This window comes from Cygnus olor, chromosome 8 (genome assembly GCF_009769625.2).
Source record: "Cygnus olor isolate bCygOlo1 chromosome 8, bCygOlo1.pri.v2, whole genome shotgun sequence".
In the NCBI taxonomy this organism is placed as follows: Eukaryota; Metazoa; Chordata; class Aves; order Anseriformes; family Anatidae; genus Cygnus; species Cygnus olor.
This window is the reverse complement of record NC_049176.1, coordinates 16119550-16138743: the sequence shown is the minus strand read 5'-3', so window position 1 is coordinate 16138743 and position 19194 is coordinate 16119550. Positions and strand designations below refer to the sequence as shown.

Here is a 19194-nt window from a genome sequence, read left to right as displayed (position 1 = left end):
GGATAAATTCACTCAGTTTTCAGAGGGTTTCCTAACCCATTCTTTGGTTTAGTTGAACATTGAAAATGGTTAACTAAATGCACATAAGATGGTTTGCTGTTAATTGTCCTTTCATTTTTTTTGCTTACAAATGAGAAATTTGCACCAAAGGATAATTTTTGCACACAAAATTACAGATTATCAAGGCAGATATAGATAGGTTAGAATAAACTTTTTTTTAAAAGCAATAGTTATGATTTCTGCTATATGTAGAACTGTGTTACTCTAATGTTTTATTTCTTACAGGTGAGAAATATTTATTTGCCTCATAAGATGATACTACAAGTAGAGAATCTCCTTCATGCATACACCAAATACACCTTCTATTGCGTTACTAAACAATACTGACACTAAAAAACTCACTGGGAACTTCTGAACAAGCACAGCCCTTACCCATAATGTGCACAAGGGACACAGTATGTGATCAAGAATAAAACGTTCACCTCAAGTGGTTCTTCAAAGTCTGTATTGACACCCATAAGGTTTTCTGCAACAGGCCACTGTTAGTAATTAGTGGTGCTGCTCAGCATCTCCATTACTTTTTTTTTTTTTTGGAGGACTAATCAGCATCTTTAGCACTTACAACCAATTCTTCAGTCTGAGTTTTGGAGGCTGAGATAGCAAGTGGTACATATTCTGCAGTCCCTCCAGGATGGCACAGTTGCTGGGGCCATGCAGCTGGAACATCCAGCATGGTTTTCACACCAAACAAGGGCAGCAAGGTATTTCATTACACAAACAAGCTCTTTCTGAAATAACTTGTGCCCAGCTGGTAGAAATAAAGCTGAGACTGTCTTTAGGCATCTCTAATTTCTGTGCCAGCAAAGTGAAGCTCTAATGTGAATACTCAGCAACCGATGGCATCTTCCTAGTTCTGCTCAGAGCAAATGCAGGTAACATCTATTTTTGCAACTGGATCTGAAAGCTCTTGCTAATTTTTCTGAAAAGTTAATTGCCAGCCAGCATCAGGACTAGCTGCCTTTGTCCCCAGGACAGCTCAGCATCCTCCTGCAAGCAGAGGTCAGGTACCGTGGTTCACAAGACACTGGCACACATTGAATATAACATTTTCCAATATGAAAGAACTGCTTAAGGGATATACAAGCTTGCGTCACATGAATTTGTAGACTTGTTTACAAGTAGTAAACCCAGTAGACCTGTAATGGACATTTATAATACATGTCACTGTACTGTGCTATGCCAGCCCAGTCCAAGAACAGGGACACAGCAAGTCCTGCTCAGCAGAACATGCTGTCCTCTGCCCTTCTCAGTGTGCTACCAAAGCCCTTAATTGGAATATGATATCATTGCTTCGCTCTACTCTACATTTATCTTTAGCAGAAGAATAGCACAATTACATGGGTCATGAATGCATCTAGACAAATGTGCTGTTTATCACTGGAAATATTTGATTCAGGACTTCATGGCTCACATATACCCTCCGAGGAAATTAAAAAAAAAATCCAGGCAAATCTCCATGGCCCCTCCATATGCAGCCAGCCAGTATTTATTAATCTTAGGAGCCATTTAAAGTTTCTTCAAGAATAAAAAAAAACAGTTTTATATACAATTTAAATACTCTGTATGTTTGATAACCTACATAAAGTTTGCAGGCGACATTTGCACTATGCTAATAACCTATTATCACTAAGTAATTCCCATTTTTCATTCACAATTTATAGTACTATTGAGTCTCCCACTGCATTTTTTTTTTTAAAGTTCACCAAGTGTTTAAGCCAAGGAAGAAAGCAAGGTCAAAAGAACATAAGCAACTTGCTGAAGATCCCTACAAAAGGCAGTAAAACACAGGTGTCTTTGCATCGGCCCAGCACTCTTATAAATATAGACTCATTTTACAGTCATTCAAAAGTCAAAGACACAAAGAGTTTGCAAAGAGAAAATAAAAATATATGTACACAGAAAACTTCAAACACCAAACCCAAAGGTACATGTATCTTTAAAAGGTCTGAATAAAAGCGATATCACTTGCTGACTATCAGAACCTGAGAAATGAACCGTTACTCCACTGAGACAAGTAGCACCAAACCCCTTGTCTCTGAATCCCACATTAACTTTTGACCAAGCCTGATGGGAAGAGGAGCAGTCCATGACCCCAGAAAATTTCCAACCCCCCAACAGAATGCTCCTCTAACTGTGATCTCTACTAGTGTGGCACCTCTACCATCTGCCTTGCAACTTGAGAGCTAGGAACTTTAGAGCTTTATTGGGATTGCACCCTGCATTACACAAAACTATTAGCTATTTTTCTCACTAGTTGAGATGAGATAGGAAATGTTTTGCTACATCAGCCCAATAAAAGAAATGTCACAAATTATTATTCTAAGCTGGAAGAATTTAAGGCTCTTCAGCACTGAAATGAGGTGGTCTTTGAAATAAAATCCTCACTAGAGGGTAAGAATACAAATCTCATTTGCTTAACGTCAGAAGGGTAATATCACAAGGGAAAAAATAACTTTGTTTCTCACTGATATGAACATATGGAAAATGACTGCCTTCTCACTGGATAATCAAACATTTTTCATTTAGAGAAACAGAAGTTACCACTGCAATGTGATTTTGGATTCCAGCTTGCTCTTAACCTGATGTTCATTATGTGTACTAACACGGAAGGATTTGTCTAAGATATCTCAAGAGCTGTCTGCACAGACATTTCCTAGTGTATTTATACATTTAACCTCTAGTACTGAGGTATTCAGTGCTGAAATATTTAACAGATTGTCAAAATCTGGGTAAAAAATGGGTTAAAATGTACTAGCAAACATCTTTGTGAACACAAACACTTACTGCTTCTCAGTCTTCAACTCTTCCAGTACCATTGCACCTGGTTATGTCTCTGGCAGATTCTCTCTGCTGGCTCTTCATTTTCTTTCCAGATGTGAAACCATGGAACTTCAGTGTTCATTACTATAAGAGTTAACAAATACACATGCTTTGTTTCTCCACAGGTGAGATCAGAGTGATCTTGTCTTGAGAAACACATACACAGATCATTGCCATTTTAGATACCTCTGGAGCATCTGGAACTTTACAGGTGTTACACCACAGGTCAAACATTGACTGGATGAGCCACTACAGGTGAATGAGGAAACTCAGCACTTCTGAAGCCATCTTAATGATTACTACTATGTTTGAGAAGTTGTCTTAAAAAAAAAAAAAAAAAAAAAAAGAGAGAGAGAGAGAGAAAGAGAGAGAAAGACAAGTGTGGCTCCTTTGTTGGTGAAAACAAAAACAACCACAAATGAAAGAAGTCAAAAAACCCACCTTACTTTTGAGTCACAAACCAACTGTAACTACACTCAAGAGAGAGAACCCAAGCAGCACAAACATCCCCGTTCATCTTGAGGGGCAATACCTGACAACGCCTGTGAAGCAGCCAGGCACAGGTACAGAGGTGAGGAAGGAAAGGCAGAGTGCTTTTAGAACTCAACAGTCAGTGGCTCAATCTGCTGTCAGACAGCAGCAGCGTAAAAGCTCTGGATATCCAAGAGTCCAACAGATGAGGGCTAGGACAGCTTTCATCCCAGATGATGTGTATCTTGGCCCAAATCTCCTGAATCCTCATGATCTTCATCCGATTTTAATTTTTTTAGCATTTCAGGAAAGACTAACAGAGTGGGTGTTTTTTTTTTTCCTCCTTGTCCTTTCCCCATCTCTTCTCCCATTCACCCTGAGCTGGAAGAGAACATCTCCCAGCTGAAGCAGCATCCCCAGCCATGGCGAACACCCACAGTCAGCAACAAGAGGAGGTCAGTGCACAAAGTCATTGCAGCTGCTTGAGTCAGCTCTTGGTTTTCCAAATTAAAGCTTCCTCCAGACATTAATAATGCTTCTCTCAGCCCAGCTGCTCACAATCACACAGTCTAATGATGCTGCTGTTGTCACACATCACATTCACTTAATCCTTCCCAAAAGCTGCACAAATATTTGAGAGCAGGGAACCTGCTGCCCTGATGAGTTCTCATGAGCCCTGAGCTGTAGTACCAAGACCAGCTCTGAAAGTGGTGGCTCTCCTGATCCTCTCACCCTTTACTCTCCAAAAGCTATTTCATCACTGAGGAACATTAAAGCTGAATGTTGAGGTGTGTTAATTCTGGAAGAAGGTAAATGCAGCTCCTGGTATTTGACAACGCAACTGCTGCCTTGTATGGTTAAGCATGGTTAGTGTTTGGTGCAGAGATTTAGCTCTAACTCCATTTTTCAGTCAACTGTCCCCATCCCACCAGGCTCCCCAAGAGGGACATGCTCCAGGAAGGGGCACCCAGTTTGGACTGATAATAGCAACAGTTGCCAGTGGGAGAGATTAAGTGTTAAGGTGCAAGGGCAGTTCACCAAAGCACTGTTAAGTGTTTTTGATGAAACCTGAAACCTTGGTTCCAGCACCTCTGTACTGAACACCAAACCCTGGCGACAGCAGGAAGAAGCACAGCTCACGCTGGTTTAGAGATGCACAGTTTCCTCAACATAGAGAAAGTTCCAAGACATCAGCTTTGAAACAGTGTTTGATGGTTAAATGCAACTGCGACAGCTGGTGAACGTGGTTCAACATCAGGTCTAGATGAGTGCAATGTACCTTCTCCAGAAGGCTCTTTGCAACCGGAAATTTTCCATAATTAAGGACATTTAAGGGCAGCATCTCACAGAAACAGATGAATTTTGAAACACTTCTTTTCTTGATGTTGCCTTGCAGAGTGAAGGGAAGAACAGAAGCCTGGATGGTTTCTGTTAAGCAACTTTCACTGCATTTGAAGTCTTGACACCTGTGTGTGTGCTGGCACCTGCTTTCCCCTGCTACAGCTAATCCAACACCTCACTCAACACACCAGTAAAGCACGGTCCCTGTGTTCCTGCATTCAACATGCTTGCTGTGGCTGTTCCCCACCACACTTGTGACAGAGCAGAGGGATAAGTCAGAAGTATCAGGTTTGAGGAATGGAGGAGTGAATTGTAAACGGAAACACATGTAGCATTACTAACATGGCTAAAATGTACCCGGAAGTTTCCCATGACTTGCATGCTTGCCTTCCCTTATATATATTTTTAAATAAAGTTTGGCAGCAGTTCAGCCCTAGGATTAAAATAACCGCTCAGTGTCATCCCAAGGAAAAAGCAGAGGACAACTCTATGCAGGGGCAGCTGCTCTGCCCCTATTGAAGGCACAGTTTTGTGCAAGATCTGGAAAGAAATAACCTTTTTTATAGCCATTATTCAGAGACATTCATGCAGCTCCTCCTTTGGACATGCTTGCCTTGGTTTGGAAAGCTCAGTTTGGGAAGATTTTAATAACTGCTATCAGTGCCTAATGTCAGTGCTGATAACCTGTATTATGCACAAGTCCAAATAGAGAAGCAACATTTTAGGTGGTATCATAAGAGTGCAGAAATGTTCAGTTCAAAAAAAAAAAACACAAAACAAAACAACAAAAAAAACCTTGCAGTTAAAAATTGGCTTCTATTATGCTGCTATTGCAAGAGAATCTGGCTTTTCATTTAGAAATAGATTTCTTTCCACAACTATGAGGGCCTGAATATTTGAGAACAAGAACTCAATGTTCAGAAGCCAGTAAGCAAATAAAGACCCTGAGGTTTCTCTGTATTTAAAAAAAAAAAAGTTATGACTGAGGCCTGACTCATGATTTTTGAATTCTTGGAGGTAGCAAAGTTAGTAATTCTGTAGTCTCTTGTGGGTTGGGACTTTCATGAGCTTCTTTGCGCATAGCTAACATAAGCTTCACACAAGCTTTTCAACCCCTTAGCCATACTACACTTAAATCTGTTTCATTGAATGTGGTCCAGGAAAAGCTGGTCTGTGACTTTTACAGGAGATATTAATGAATAATACATCTAGCTGTTTTCAGCAAATTCAGTTCTCTAATGAAAACCAAAGGCATACTTCCAGTCTGAGCTCCACTGAGCATCAGTCAGATATCAGTGATGTAAATCCATGTCCAGAAGCAGTGTAGGCCTTCAGCCTGGCTTAGCCCGAAGCACATAAAAAGACAAAAGCTTTGCATAAAATGTGATACCTCACCTTTTTAAAAAGTGATTTCAATGGATTGCCTTACACTATTGGATACTATCTTCCAGTTCAATCACAGCACCTCTGTAAACTTTGTGCTCTGTAAGTAATATTTGTGTACCACTTCAAATATCCAAGGTCATTCAGTGCACAAGCAGCAAGAGTCTGAAAGAGTTTCAGACCTACCCACATGCTCAAACACACTAGGCTGGGAGTGGCTGAGCCTCCAGGACTCACACGAACCATTAACCACGTATAATGGTCACAGCTTTCTACGCTATACTGTAAGCCAGGGCAAACAGACAAGCCTCGCAGTGTGATCCCAAAAGCACGGACTTGTGTCATGCGGTGCCGACAGTGACAGCATGGAGTAGGCTGGGCTGAAAGGCCTCTCTCACGAGAGAAAGCAAGAAGCAGGGTTGGTAGATTTGCTCTGCAGTAAATGCCAAAGCTCCTTGCCTACGCTTAGTTATTACCATTCATGCTGTGGGCCATCTCCATTTCCCACAGTCCGGCGCTCTCTGGAGCACGGCATGCTGCGCCTGCGAGTTGATAAGACTGCTTAATGATCTACGGCAGTTGGTTTTAATTAAAGCTACCTCCTCTGCATTGCTTTTAGTCTTGTGCAGACAGGAACACAAATGATTTCATCTTTGCTGATCCACCAGCTGCCAAGCTCACAATTATGAGCTGTAATTAATAAGGAAGCTTCTTCCACTGCTCCTGCTGGTTCAAGTGAAGTCAGAGGAGGAAAACTAAGATGAAGATACAGAAGTGACAGCAAACGAACCCTCCACATTACTACACAGACTGAGCAGAAAACTGGTTAAGCACATTATCTTCAAACCTCCCCACTTTGAGAGCTCCTGGAAGGCTGCAGCAGAGCATAACGAGAAGCCAGCCCGATGAAGCCACTCGCTTGCAGTCACCTTCAGGGCAGCAGATGTTACGTAGTCCTTTGAACCAACAAGGCAGCTCCTTAACAGGGAAACACACTTTTTCTTACTTGTGGGACTCCATGCTTAATTTCTACCAACAATTTTGTGTGTGTGTGTGTAGCTTGGGAGTCCAGTTACACTTGGGAGTTATCCTCCACTCCTCCACAGGTGGGAGGGAGCAATTAGCAGGGCACAGAGGGCATTAACAAACCTCGCTTGCCCTGACCAGCCTCACTTGGGCAATGTACCATCTGCTAAGAGCCCTGCTTTGGCTCAGGCTTGAGCTCCCCAAGCCACGGCTGAGCTATGCCATGGGTTGTGCCTGGTTCCTGCTACTCCTGACACATTATCTGTCCCTCTTGCGTTGATCTCAGCCTGCACCTGCAGCTCCAAATGATGGTGGGGCTGTCAGGCACTTGCTGCTGTGGCCACCCAGCCCTGTCACCTCGCCTAGGTGCAATGGGTCAGCATAGGTGCCCTCACCTCCTGCCTTGTGTCCCGTCCCGCTGCCCTCTGGTGAGCAGCTGAGGCCATTTCAGGCACTGTGAAGCCTGGGCCCCCCGTGACTGGTCCGAGCTTCAGAGGAGCCCCCAGGCCTGCAGGCAGGGGGAGCATGGAGTCCAGCTGGAGCTGGCCTAGGGCTGCCGTGCAGCACCTTGAGTCTGTCTTGCCTTGGGTACCCCTGCAGGATTTCCTGGTCCAAGCAGCCTGGGAACCTTGTCTCCGTACCTTCCATCTCAGCCAGCTCCATCTCCTACAAGGCACACAAGGTGGGAAAGCCCCAAGAGGGCTGGTGGATGTTGGGGGTCTGTGGCACGTGCTGTTGACGCAAAAGTGACATATTGCCTCATGTCAAGATCACCTGAAGAAGTTAGAAAAATACAGACAGTTTTTGCAAAAAGCCAGGCTTAAACCATAGCTTTTGGTGGGCACAGAACTCCTACATCACGTTCTCCTCACCCTTACACTATTTTTGAAGTATGCAAAGTTCAAGCAAGCCAGTTTATCTTCAAGGCTACCTTATGGAGAAAAAAAGAAAAAGCATGAAACTTCTGACTCTATATTCCAGGCGAGAAAGTCAAGCAGTCGGACCTTAGTTGTAGGACCATATTTGGCAGAGACATTATTTAAACTCTGTCGCACCAGACCACTGATAAGTAATACTCTCGTCAGAATGGAAGATTGTCTTCCCCATGCAACTAGAACAGCAAAAGACAGGGCTGCTTCCAGCCCTCCTCAGCTGCCAGGTCACTTCTCCCAGCCTCCCTATATTTGAGGGCTCTTAAAATGTAGATTGGAGGCACCACAGCTACAGTCACCTCAAGACTCCCTATGGAGGGTGATAGTGGCAGACATTAGTCTGCCACAGAAGTTACAGCAGGCTCAATGTGCCAGTTCCTGAACAGTCTATATTCTGCACCAAAAAACCTTAGTCACGCAAACACACGAACAAGGAACATTAAACCTTTAAGTCCCAGAGAATTTTTTATGGTCACTTCAGGATAGCAGGCACTTTCATCTCTTTAATGTGTGGGATGCATAGTGTGTTATTTCTTGTACATCTCCAATGTTGTCATAGAAGCAAGTAGAATATTTTTTTTTGATACAAACCTAATTTGGTACATCCCAAGCTGGTACATTTTGTGCTGAGTTTCTGTCTCCAGAAGACAAGAACAGCAATCTCAGGCCTATTTAAACTTTTAGGGAATCACAGCAAGCTGTGTTTTTAAAAGGACCTGTGGTATCCATCTAGAGTCAACAGACTTAAATTGCAGGGGGCGGGTGGTTGTACCAGGCAAGGACACCGCTCAATAGTTTTTGACTGTTAATGCAGAACTTGGTTATTTATTTGAAAATATCAGGTATTTTTAGAAATTTGTATATTCAGCCTTTAATGTAGGGTACCTTTCAACCTTTCAAGAGTACCATTGACTTAGAATTTGACTCTAACGAAAAAACTGAGCAGGCTCCATTCCATGGCTGATTTATTTATTTTTTTTTTCAGGAATCAAACCCTCCAGCCTTTGCTCAAAGCTTAATTTTGTGATGACTCAAAAGTGCATTTCTGCTGGCAGTCTAGCAGGAATTGCATATCATGCTTTCTGTGTATCGTGGGTGAGGGCTCAGAGCAGGGAGCATTTCCATAACATATGAAACTTCAATCCATGTTTATAATGATGCATGTCATTTATGAGAACAGAACTCCCTCCTATCTAAAAAAACAAAACAAAAAACCACCACTCAGGAGATAAAGTACTATTCAAAGGTATTGCAGAACCAAATATTTTTCTTCCCACAGAAATTGAACTCCTGAATAAATAGGACTGCCAGCCTGAACACAGGAATCCATGCAAAATCCATACAAATTGAACTTCCTGGCTACCTTCCTTCTTTCTCACCCAGGTTCCTTGTGTGAAAGCATCAAAGCAGCACCCAGCTGGCCCAAACTCCTTCACCAGGAACATCCCCCCATTTTGCACAGCCACCTCGAAAGGTGATGGATGGCGACATTGTCCCTCTCTGAAGGTAAAAGGACACTGTATGCATGTAGCATATGCTCCAGGCTGTGCATGACCAGATATGTGCAGTCTAGCACCAGTCTTCCTTCTGGTACCCTCAAGAAGACTCTTGTTCCCCTCCCACATCACTGCCCACACTTGATGGTGTCTCAGCAGGCATTTACTAAGCTGCAAAGTCCCCTCGTGGGCTCAGCCTGGGAAAAATCAGTAGTTCTTATTGCTTTCTCTGACAAGAGTCCCTGAATAGTTCTGGTTTCCACTGTCTGTCCTCATACATCTCTGCACCTTCCCGACCTGCTGAGGCTGTGCTGGCAGCTCCACACACTGCTGAGAGCACCAGTTCCCCCAAACCTCCTTATTCCCGCTGAAAAGCAAAACAGGATGCACCGGCCCTTGGAGGTGGACCAGGGGCCTCCTGTGTCCGGCTGCAGCCCAGGATCATGTACGTCTGGGCCAAGTTCTTTGCAGCAGCTTTGGGGTGAATCCAAAGTCAGGTAAAACTGCTCTTGCTTTTTCCAGGGGAAACAGAAGCAGATTTTGCCTTGCAAGTAAAATTATTTCAGATGATCTGGCAAATACACTTTGTGCTTCCCTCTGTATAAAAGATTATGACCAGGGCTCTTGTGGAGTCATAAATTAAATCTAAAGCTCCAGGACATCACAGTGCTCTCTGACAACAGTGGCTTTGAGGTACTGCTACAGGCAAGGCAGCCTGACAAGACTCCCTCCATGTGATTAGCAGGAGTTACCCAGAGGGGCAGCAAACAGCTGTTCAGTAGCAAAGCTGCCTTTTGCTTATATGAACTAGCAGTAATTGCGTGCTAAAAGCAAAAGCCATGCACCTCAGTGCAACTAAAGGTTACAGTTCCCATTTTATAAAACAAAAGTACTAAAACTATTGTAAGAGACAAATGCGATAAAAAGCAGACAAAGAGTAAATCTGGCATGATGTACAGTGAACATGATTGCTGTTCTCTCCTCCTCGACAAGACACCCTAGCAGGAATGCAGGTTAATTTGGACTTGCCCCCGGGGAAAGACTGTCAGAGGCTACCAGTGGTTTTCAAGTGCCAAACCAAGAGTACACCATGGGTAAAACTCAATTGCATACTTCAGCACATCAATCCTGCGCTACCAAAAAATGCCTGATGGCAAGCAGAAGTTGTGGAGTCTTCATCCGTGGAGGTATTCAAGCACTGTCCGGACATGGTCTGGGCAACCTGCTCCAGCTGATCGTGACTTGAACAGCAGGGCTGGATCTCCAGAACCTCCTGGAGGTATCTCCAACCTCAACTACTCTGTGACCTGGTGATCTTTATTGGCTTCATTTCATCCTTCTACTCCTGAATACATCATTGTAACTTTCTTGAAAGGAGTTACCAAACTTTTCAGTAGCACATGGACATGCTTTCAGATCTTTTTTGACTGAGGTTAAGGGAAAAGCTTGACCCTCCAGAAGCCACGGTAAATGTGCTCCACTACTCTCTGACCCTTAAGCAAAGTCCTTCCTAAAGAGCAGTCTAGTTTGCAGTTTAATTTTCCATTTTTTGTGTGGGTTTTTTTCCCATAAACTGATGTCCCAGTATATTTGTTTTCATTCTTCCGTGTGTAAGGCCAATGGCACGGGTGGCAGAAGTCAGAAATTGGAGAGGACAAAAGCCAAGCACGGGAGAGCTGGGAAGCAGCTTCAGAGTCATTGAGTTACCTCAGGTTGCTGTCACATCCATTATTATTCATTACAATAACCTCCTGCAGACTAACGAACACGTGTCCTATTAGTTCTGCAGTCACCCCAGGGAAAATAAAAAGCTTTGGACAGTGCTAGGAAGGGTTTCAATTTCAAGCCAATTTTATATCATGGACTATTTTTGGTCAGTACTTCTCATTCAGGTCCTTCTCAGAGCTGCTGTTACGGGAAAAATAATTCTTATAGATGACCATCTCTCCTTGTTGCCTGTGGCTCACATCTTGGGTGATAAAAGCACAGTTCATGCCTCTGTTTTCCTTCACTTGATTTGCTCTGCAATAGCACCCGCACGGCCTGATCAGAGCCCTGTCAGGCTGGGTGCTGTACACATCAATAAGAAGGAGCAGACATTTGTTTTCCACCTGCTAAATAAAGCGTCTCTGAGAAACTGAACAAACATCTGTTGTGCAATTATTTAAAAATACAATCTAAACTCATTATATTCATAAAGGAAAAATATTAAATATTGTACCAGAGACCTGCACAGTCTAGCTGTTTCCATCCCTCTACCTGTGTCAAACCTTATGAAGGAGCAGGTTCTGTAAAACCATCATTGCAGCCTGGCTGCCTGCGTGGCCTCTCCACAAAAAATTCATAGATTTCATGAAAGCACAAAAAGCTGCTCCTTCCAGTCAGTTGAAATTGAAAAAATAAGGCCACCTGGTTCACTGCAAAGCCGCCCTCTGCCCACAGTTTGCCTCCTCTCTGATAAACACACAACTGACAGCAATCCTTGGTATGGATGCTCCCTTCACAAGGGTTGCTGCAGCACCATTGGAGGAACTGTATAAGATTAAGATCCTTTTGCTATCTTGTGGAACCTCCTTCCATAACCCCTTTCTGGATTTGCAGCCCTGGAGACCAGCTTTTTCCCTTTCCCCACCATCCCCAAATTCACTTCTGCGGTCCCAGCTTTGCTCATGCTCCCTTTACTGGGCCAGCCTTCATAACCCTGAGCACCGTTTTGTTTCACCAAACACATTTTAGCAAGCATTTCTGTACATTTCAGGCCTGATTCTGACCTGTTGGGAGTTATATCAGTGTCACAGTAAAAGCTGACACTGAACTCCAGCAAGGTCAATAGGGCCAGAATTAGTTAGCATCCATTTAAACAAAAATAAGTATTTGGGAAACCTTATTAAAGACTATATTCAGTCACGTTTTAACATACTTTTTTTTTTTTTTTTTTTAGAACAGAGGTTTTTTAGGGAAGTTAAGGCTTCTGTCATTGTTCTGCAAAGGTAGCTGACCTAGTGTTAATTAACTATGCTTGTGTCACACAACATCACCTCATGCTAAGCAATACAATGACCAGTCTATAAATAAAATAAGAGCTACTGCTAAAATTCACATTCTCGGCTTTAAACTCAAAGATTTCCATGGGACTAAGAGGTCACTTCACTGGCTATATTTATCTCCTTAAAATTAACAGAAAGGAAAAAATAGGCCCTTTCACCCTCAAACGAGAACATAAGGTCAGGATCACAAGTGGTGTTGGCAGGGCTGGGGGGGTCTGGCCGTGTCCGCAGCTCCTCAGAGCTCAAGCAATCTCCATCAAAATATTGGCACCGCCCTTGGCTCCGATACGCTGCACTGAGTGGGATGGAAAACAGTATTCCTCTCATGTCCTGAGCCATCTCCCTGTTGTAGACAAAGTCTTGATGAGACTCAAAAAAAATTATTAAAGTGTGCTCAGTCTTTCCTGTCACTTCCTGGCATGTGAAAGTCAAAAAACGTCAGGAGAAAAATACTCACCATTTGTTTCCAGAAACCCTGGGGAGCCAGGACATGAAATCTGGGAATGACTCAGTGGCTCTCCTAGAAAATGGCACTTGTCGCACTTCCAAATATTTCACTGATCTTAGAAGCTGCTACCAGTAAACGGGTGAACTATCATTTAAGCCATTTACCTACCAAGGGATTTGGCCTGACCTCTCTTTGCAGGCATAACTACTATTAATAGCCATGATGGGAGCTGTGTTGTGCTGAAAGGAAAATAGATGCTTGTGCTATTTTGGTATTCATGCTCTCCTCTAGCAGGGCTGGTGCTAGCCCACTTCTCTAGGGAAACTGGTACGATGTCCACTGAAACAAAACCTCCCCTGTGCTCCGTCCTCCTGTGTGAGCCTCCCTCCAGGTGCTCTGCCTGTGCGTGGTAGCAGCATCGTGCTGTAACAACAGTCGGGTTGGTGCTGGAGGGCCAGTGCTTGTGGAAAAGGCAACAATGAGCTCATTCACCATTTTTCCATGTAGCCAAAGACTCCAAAGGGTCTGGCAAACTAACCAGAAATCATCACGGGAGCCCACATCCACAAAGCAGCCTTCTGTTTTTGGTGAGCACTTTGAAATCTCTCAGAGGGCTGCGGGTGGTGCCTGCAGACGACTCTGGGGTTCGTCTTTTCGCTGCTCCCGTGGCCTGTTTTTCTGTGCTGGGATCATGCACCAGCTAAACCATCAAAGCAGACTTAGCTGGAGAGCAAATAGCAACTCAGATGTTGCACCCCAAGCCAGCGCTTGACAAAAGGCTACTTTTGTCTCCCTAATTGGAGTCTTTGTTTAGGCAGTTCAAGCATCCTCAATGCTAGAACAACTGACAATGAAATGATTAGAAAGCAAATCTTGCTTTTCTTGTAATCTGAATGTCCAGTTAAATTATTTCTATAGCTGGAAGATAAATGGAATATGATTTTCTCATATGAACACCTGAAACAGTTAATGAAGATAAGATTTATGTTCCACCGGCATAATATAATCCCAAAGGCACAGATAATCCCAAAGAGTAAAAAAAATCAAAAGGCCTACTACACCACTTAGAAAGAGACTTAAATGCAAAGGCAAAAGACCATACTTATTCTGAAGCAAGAACAGCATTTGGTATAGCTGCTTTTGGTGCTATAATCCTCCTCTACCTGTAAACCTTGACTGAATATGGTATCAGATGAAAACCCAAAGTGATTGGGAAACAGCCAAGGGAAACACAAAAGATGTAGCCTGAGAAGTCTTTGACACCAGTTATAAATACAAGTGAAAGCAAATCCAAAAACCAGATAAATCTCATCCTTAAGAAACAGGGACCCTGAATACAACCCTTTCACCCCTCTCTAGAAGCTGCGTGGTTGGATTTTCGGAAACACTCCTGCTTAATTCATCCTCAGTAATTCATCCTGGGAGCCCGCCAGCACCCTGCTCATGTCCACAGCCATGCTGAGCAGGCTGCAAATTCCCCATCAAGCAAGCGGTCAGTTCTCGCCTGGCTGTGCTCAGCAGCTGCAGTGCAAGGGGGGAGCTGAGGAGGCTGAAGCCACCCTGTGTGCTTTCTCCTCCAGCAAGTCCAGCAAGTGCCCCTGCTAACCAACACCTTTGCCTCCAGCCTTCAGCCAGCAAAAAGGACCATATTTGTACCAACAAACAAGAACCATCAACTATAGTCTTTGATCATCCTCAGACTAACTCCCACAGAATAATTTTAACTGCAAAAGTCAGTCATGCAGACACACTGCTTGGATTTGTCCCAAGGCCTATGAAATTTGAGGACACTTATTTTTTTCCTTTTTCTTCTTTCTCGTGAAGAAAAACTTACCATGCTGGTCAGATATACAACATACCTGCGATGCCTCGGGCACTCGGGGCAAGCGGAAAAACCCAGGAAGCACGTACACACACGGTGCTGAGCTTCATCAGCCTGTAAATAGAAGCCATGGTTCTGAAGCTCCCAGAGGAACAGAGGAAATAAATACCCCTGAGTACCACTAGGCTAAAACAAAACTGGGCTGCCCACAAACTCTTTTGTTTCCAGAGCTGATGATCTCCCAGTGCTATGCCCATACAAAGCCAACGTCCCCAGCTAATTGCACTCTCAACCAGGGTTTGCACCACATCAAATCCATGCAGCAGCATGTGTCAGCAAACCAGTAAAAAAACAGCAAAACCAGTAGCCACAAGACTATTTCTAAAGCTTTTCCCACCCAAAGCAGAGAGAGCTGTGCTGCCCAGATGGGACACAGCCTCTGCGGCCAAGGCAGTGGCAGAAGCCAAAGCTCCTGCTGTGGGGTGCGGTGCGGCCGTGGTTCCCCACGGGGCTGTGGAAGAAGCTGCTGAGTTTGAGGCTGCTCAGTGGAATCTGGAAGGATTTTTTTTTCCGCCTACAGAAACTTCTATGGCAAAAGGAGTTAGAGAGGGAAAAGCCAGTTAAACTTCAGCCGTCCTCTATGGACGGTAAACTTAGAAACAGGAGTAAGACGCATAATTTAGAAAACCAGGATAAAAAACAAGCCAGCTGCTTCCCCCAGAGTGCAGCCCTTCCCTGACAGCTCAGTGTAACTCTCCTATTTACTTTTCATCCTCTCCCAATATTTATTTTTATGATTATTGCTTACCAGGACAGCCGCATGGACTAATTGCCATATTTTGAGCACAGTCTTTTATGGCTAAGCCATGAAACTCACTGAGTGTAACTTCTGACCATGTAATGTGTCTTTCCAAAACCAAATTTGAAGACTCAAAAACTAGCAAAGCGGGAAAGAATAGGATGTGAGTTGTCAAGTATTCGTGTGCAGACAGACTTTGGTGACTAGTAGTATCTACATTGTGGTGTGAAGAGACCTTTGACAAATATTTTACCAAGGTTTTTTGGACAAGAGGGCACCAGGACCTGGTGAAATTGAAGGTCCTGACGTACCAAAGGAGCTATGATTGCCTATGCAACAGTGAAAATTAATATACCCCTAATTTGGTCTCAGTCTAAACTAAACTGAAATGAATGCTGCAGTCTCATCTCACCCTAGACTGGCTTCTAGTTGACAGCTCTGAATAATTCAGTAGAAAGCCTCTCCTGACAGTTACTGCTGCAGACAGCTCCCTGTGAGACTGGCCCATGCGCTACGCACACTGCAGATCCTCACCCGGCCCGGCAGCTGCTGCCTACGCAGGGCAGCGGGGAGGGCAGCACTGCTATGGGAAGAGAGGGGCTCTCACAGTTGCCTTATCTAGTAAAAAAAAAAAAAAAAAAAAAAGGAGTTCTGTTTTTCACATTGATGAGGCACTTCCATGTGATAAAGGGAAAAGGCAACAAGCCACATCTACACGTGCATCCTTCTTCACTGTCTTAAGAATAAACCCTGTCAGTCAGTGCAATGTGTAGCTTTAACAAATTAATTGCTGTGGTTAAAAATCTCTCCTACTGAGCAAGGTTTTGGTTAATAAGAATAATAGAAATCAATACATTTAGGAAGATGCTCTCCTGTTTCTTACAGCATCTCTTCCAAAGAAGACGTTTCCTGTAAACAGAGTTGCAAGAACATACTGGGATGTACTGAAATAGCTCGGGTCTTCAGTCATGTTTTGTTCTGGGGTCTGACAACAGCCGAGTTCTCCAGGCACTTCCATCATACTGTTACACACTGTCCCAGCTTTTGATAACAAAATGTTGAAACCTCTGTGTTTTGCAGATTGCTGTAGACATTGGGAAATTGATCCTGCCAGGGTTCAGGGCACAATTATTAACCTTTTTTGTTTCTAATGTTACAAACCATTGTTGTGACTTCACTGCCCCAGACAGGTGTCATGGAAAAGACGGTGAACAGCCCTGATCCCATCTTGTGACGGCTTCAAATGAACAAACACCTTGGAGGTAAGAAGTAAAGGCAGGAGGCTGCGAATCAGACCATACACAAGCTCTGTCTAGTTTTCATTTGCACCCCTTGAACAGAAGCCAGGCCAGGGGTTCCCAAAGCCTTATTCCCTTCCACATCACAAGCTCACACCAAGCCCTTGAAATAACTGTTGTAACATCTAAGTGATCATATCCACACAGCTGCAGCTATCATTTTTTTTCTGGTGGGGGACACATTTGCTCCATGAGGACACCCTGGCCATGTAGTGGAAGCATCCAGGCAGCTTTGCCTCCATCCCTTTTCTCTTGTTTCTTGGGGACACTTGGGATTTTTTTTTGGAGACTCAGCACAGCTGTGCAGGACTTACCATCCCCCCAAAACTGCCCCCCAGGGCTCTGCTGGGCACAAGCACGCAAAGTGCCTCTCTGTGCCCCCCAGCCCTGTCTGTGGCAGGGTGTCTGAGCTGAGGACAGGGGTGAAAGGGGCACCTGAGGGGGCTGAACAGAGAGGAAAACTCTGGAAGGGGGAAGATAGGGGGAAGGGCTAGTTGGAAATGCAAGGGGCAGACAGGGATTGCGAGACAGAAGGAAAAATGGGCAGCCCAAGAGCCAGAGGATTCAGGAATAGCTGAGACCAAGCAACGAGCTAGGGGAGATCTTGGTATAATGAAGGAAAAAGCATGGGGACCAGTGGAGCAGGAGAAGCAGGGGAAGGAGTAGATACATCAAGGAGTGGGGCAAGGGAGTTGGGCTGGCATGGGGTGGAAAAGTTTCGCAGCAAAGAATAGCTGATATACGGCCTCCATAGTGTGCAGAGAGTGAAGGGTACTTGCAGGGGTGTTCAGTCTAATAAAAGAAAACTAGAATTAAGAGGGCAAGAAAAATGGTCCAGACTGAATGGTCCCAGCACTCTCAGTCTCCTCATATGTCAGATGCTCCAAACTCTCAGTCGTCTCTGCAGCCCTTCACAGGACTCACTCCAGCATGTCCAGGTCGCTCTTGTACTGGGAGCCCAGCACTGGACCCAGCACCAGTGCTGAGCAGAGGGGAATAATCACCTCCCTTGACCTTGCAACGCTCTGCCTAACACACCCCAGCTGGACTTCATGTTCAAGTTGTTGTGCACCAGAAACCCGAGGTCCTCTTCTGGCAAGCTGCTCTCCAGCTGTTTGGCCCCCAGCAGGTGCTGGTGCAATGGGGTTGGTTCTTTCCCAGGTGCAAGACTTTGCATTTCCCATTGCTGAATGTTATGAGGTTCCTGTCTGCTCAGGTCTCCAGCCTGCCCAGGTTCCTCTGGATGCTCGCACACCCACCTGCTCTGTCAACTGCTCCTTCCTGCTTTGTGCCATCTGCAGACTTGCTGAGGGTGCTCTCTGCCCCATCGTCTGGGTTATTAATGAGAGTGTTAAACAGCACCATCCCCAGCGATGACCCCTTGGGTACACCACCTGGCCTCCAGCTGGACTTCATGCCACTGATCACAACCCTTTGACACTCATGACAAAATCACCCGTGTTGGTCTGCCCACCAGTTCTGACCCCTAAGTTCCCAGCTGGCTTATCTCCCATTTGCAGGCAGAACTCCATGCTTTCCCCCTGCTCTCTTGCTGCCCTTCCTGAGCATCATGTACCCATCCACCACAGCATGTCAATTGTGTGAGCTATCTTACCATTCCTCTGTGATGCCAATGAGCTCACAGCACTGCAGTTCATGCAGGCTGCTAATTCCTCCTGTTTGTTCCCAAGCCGTGTCCATGCCTGGATGAGCAGGTTCCCCTCCCCTACATCTCTTCATCCATGATCTCTTCATTGCTTTGCTGCCAGCAAGCAGCTGTGAGGGCCAACGTCCAAGTCCATCTCCTCTGGGAGCTGCTTGACAGCAACTGCAATCAGCTACTCTGTGAGCACAAGTGGCAGAGGTTTAGGCACATGCTGAAAGGTTGCAGCTTTGGTGATGGTCCAGGAAGGTAGTGATCAGCATGGAATGGGATTTCATGGTATGGCAGGGAGCTTGTCTTGAATTCCTGAATAACGGAAACATCAATGTTATACTGGTGCTGTTAGATTTCCAAATTCAAGTGCTCATATATCCAGAAGTGCCAGCATTAAAGTTTCATATCCAACTTAAATCTGTTCTCTCAGCCATTGATCACAAGTTCACACTCACATTTTTTTCCCCGAGGAGACAAAATTCTTTCAGAAATGTGGTTAATGTGTGGTTTGATGTGACATTGGCTTCAGCTGCAAGAATACTTAAAGGTCCCAAATCCTTCTACAACCAGCTGCTAATCAAGAACTGCATCTCT

General features: G+C 44.5%; 1 protein-coding gene across 1 annotated transcript in view; it reads right to left on the bottom strand.

Annotated features, from left to right (window-relative positions):
* The window catches only part of COLGALT2 (collagen beta(1-O)galactosyltransferase 2), a 157264-nt gene that overhangs the window by 112629 nt on the left and 25441 nt on the right, over window positions 1-19194 (bottom strand). The window contains exon 5 of the mRNA XM_040566471.1: window positions 2845-2964. The gene's annotated coding sequence lies outside the window, so the exon portion shown is untranslated. The remainder of the gene's footprint in view (window positions 1-2844; window positions 2965-19194) is intronic.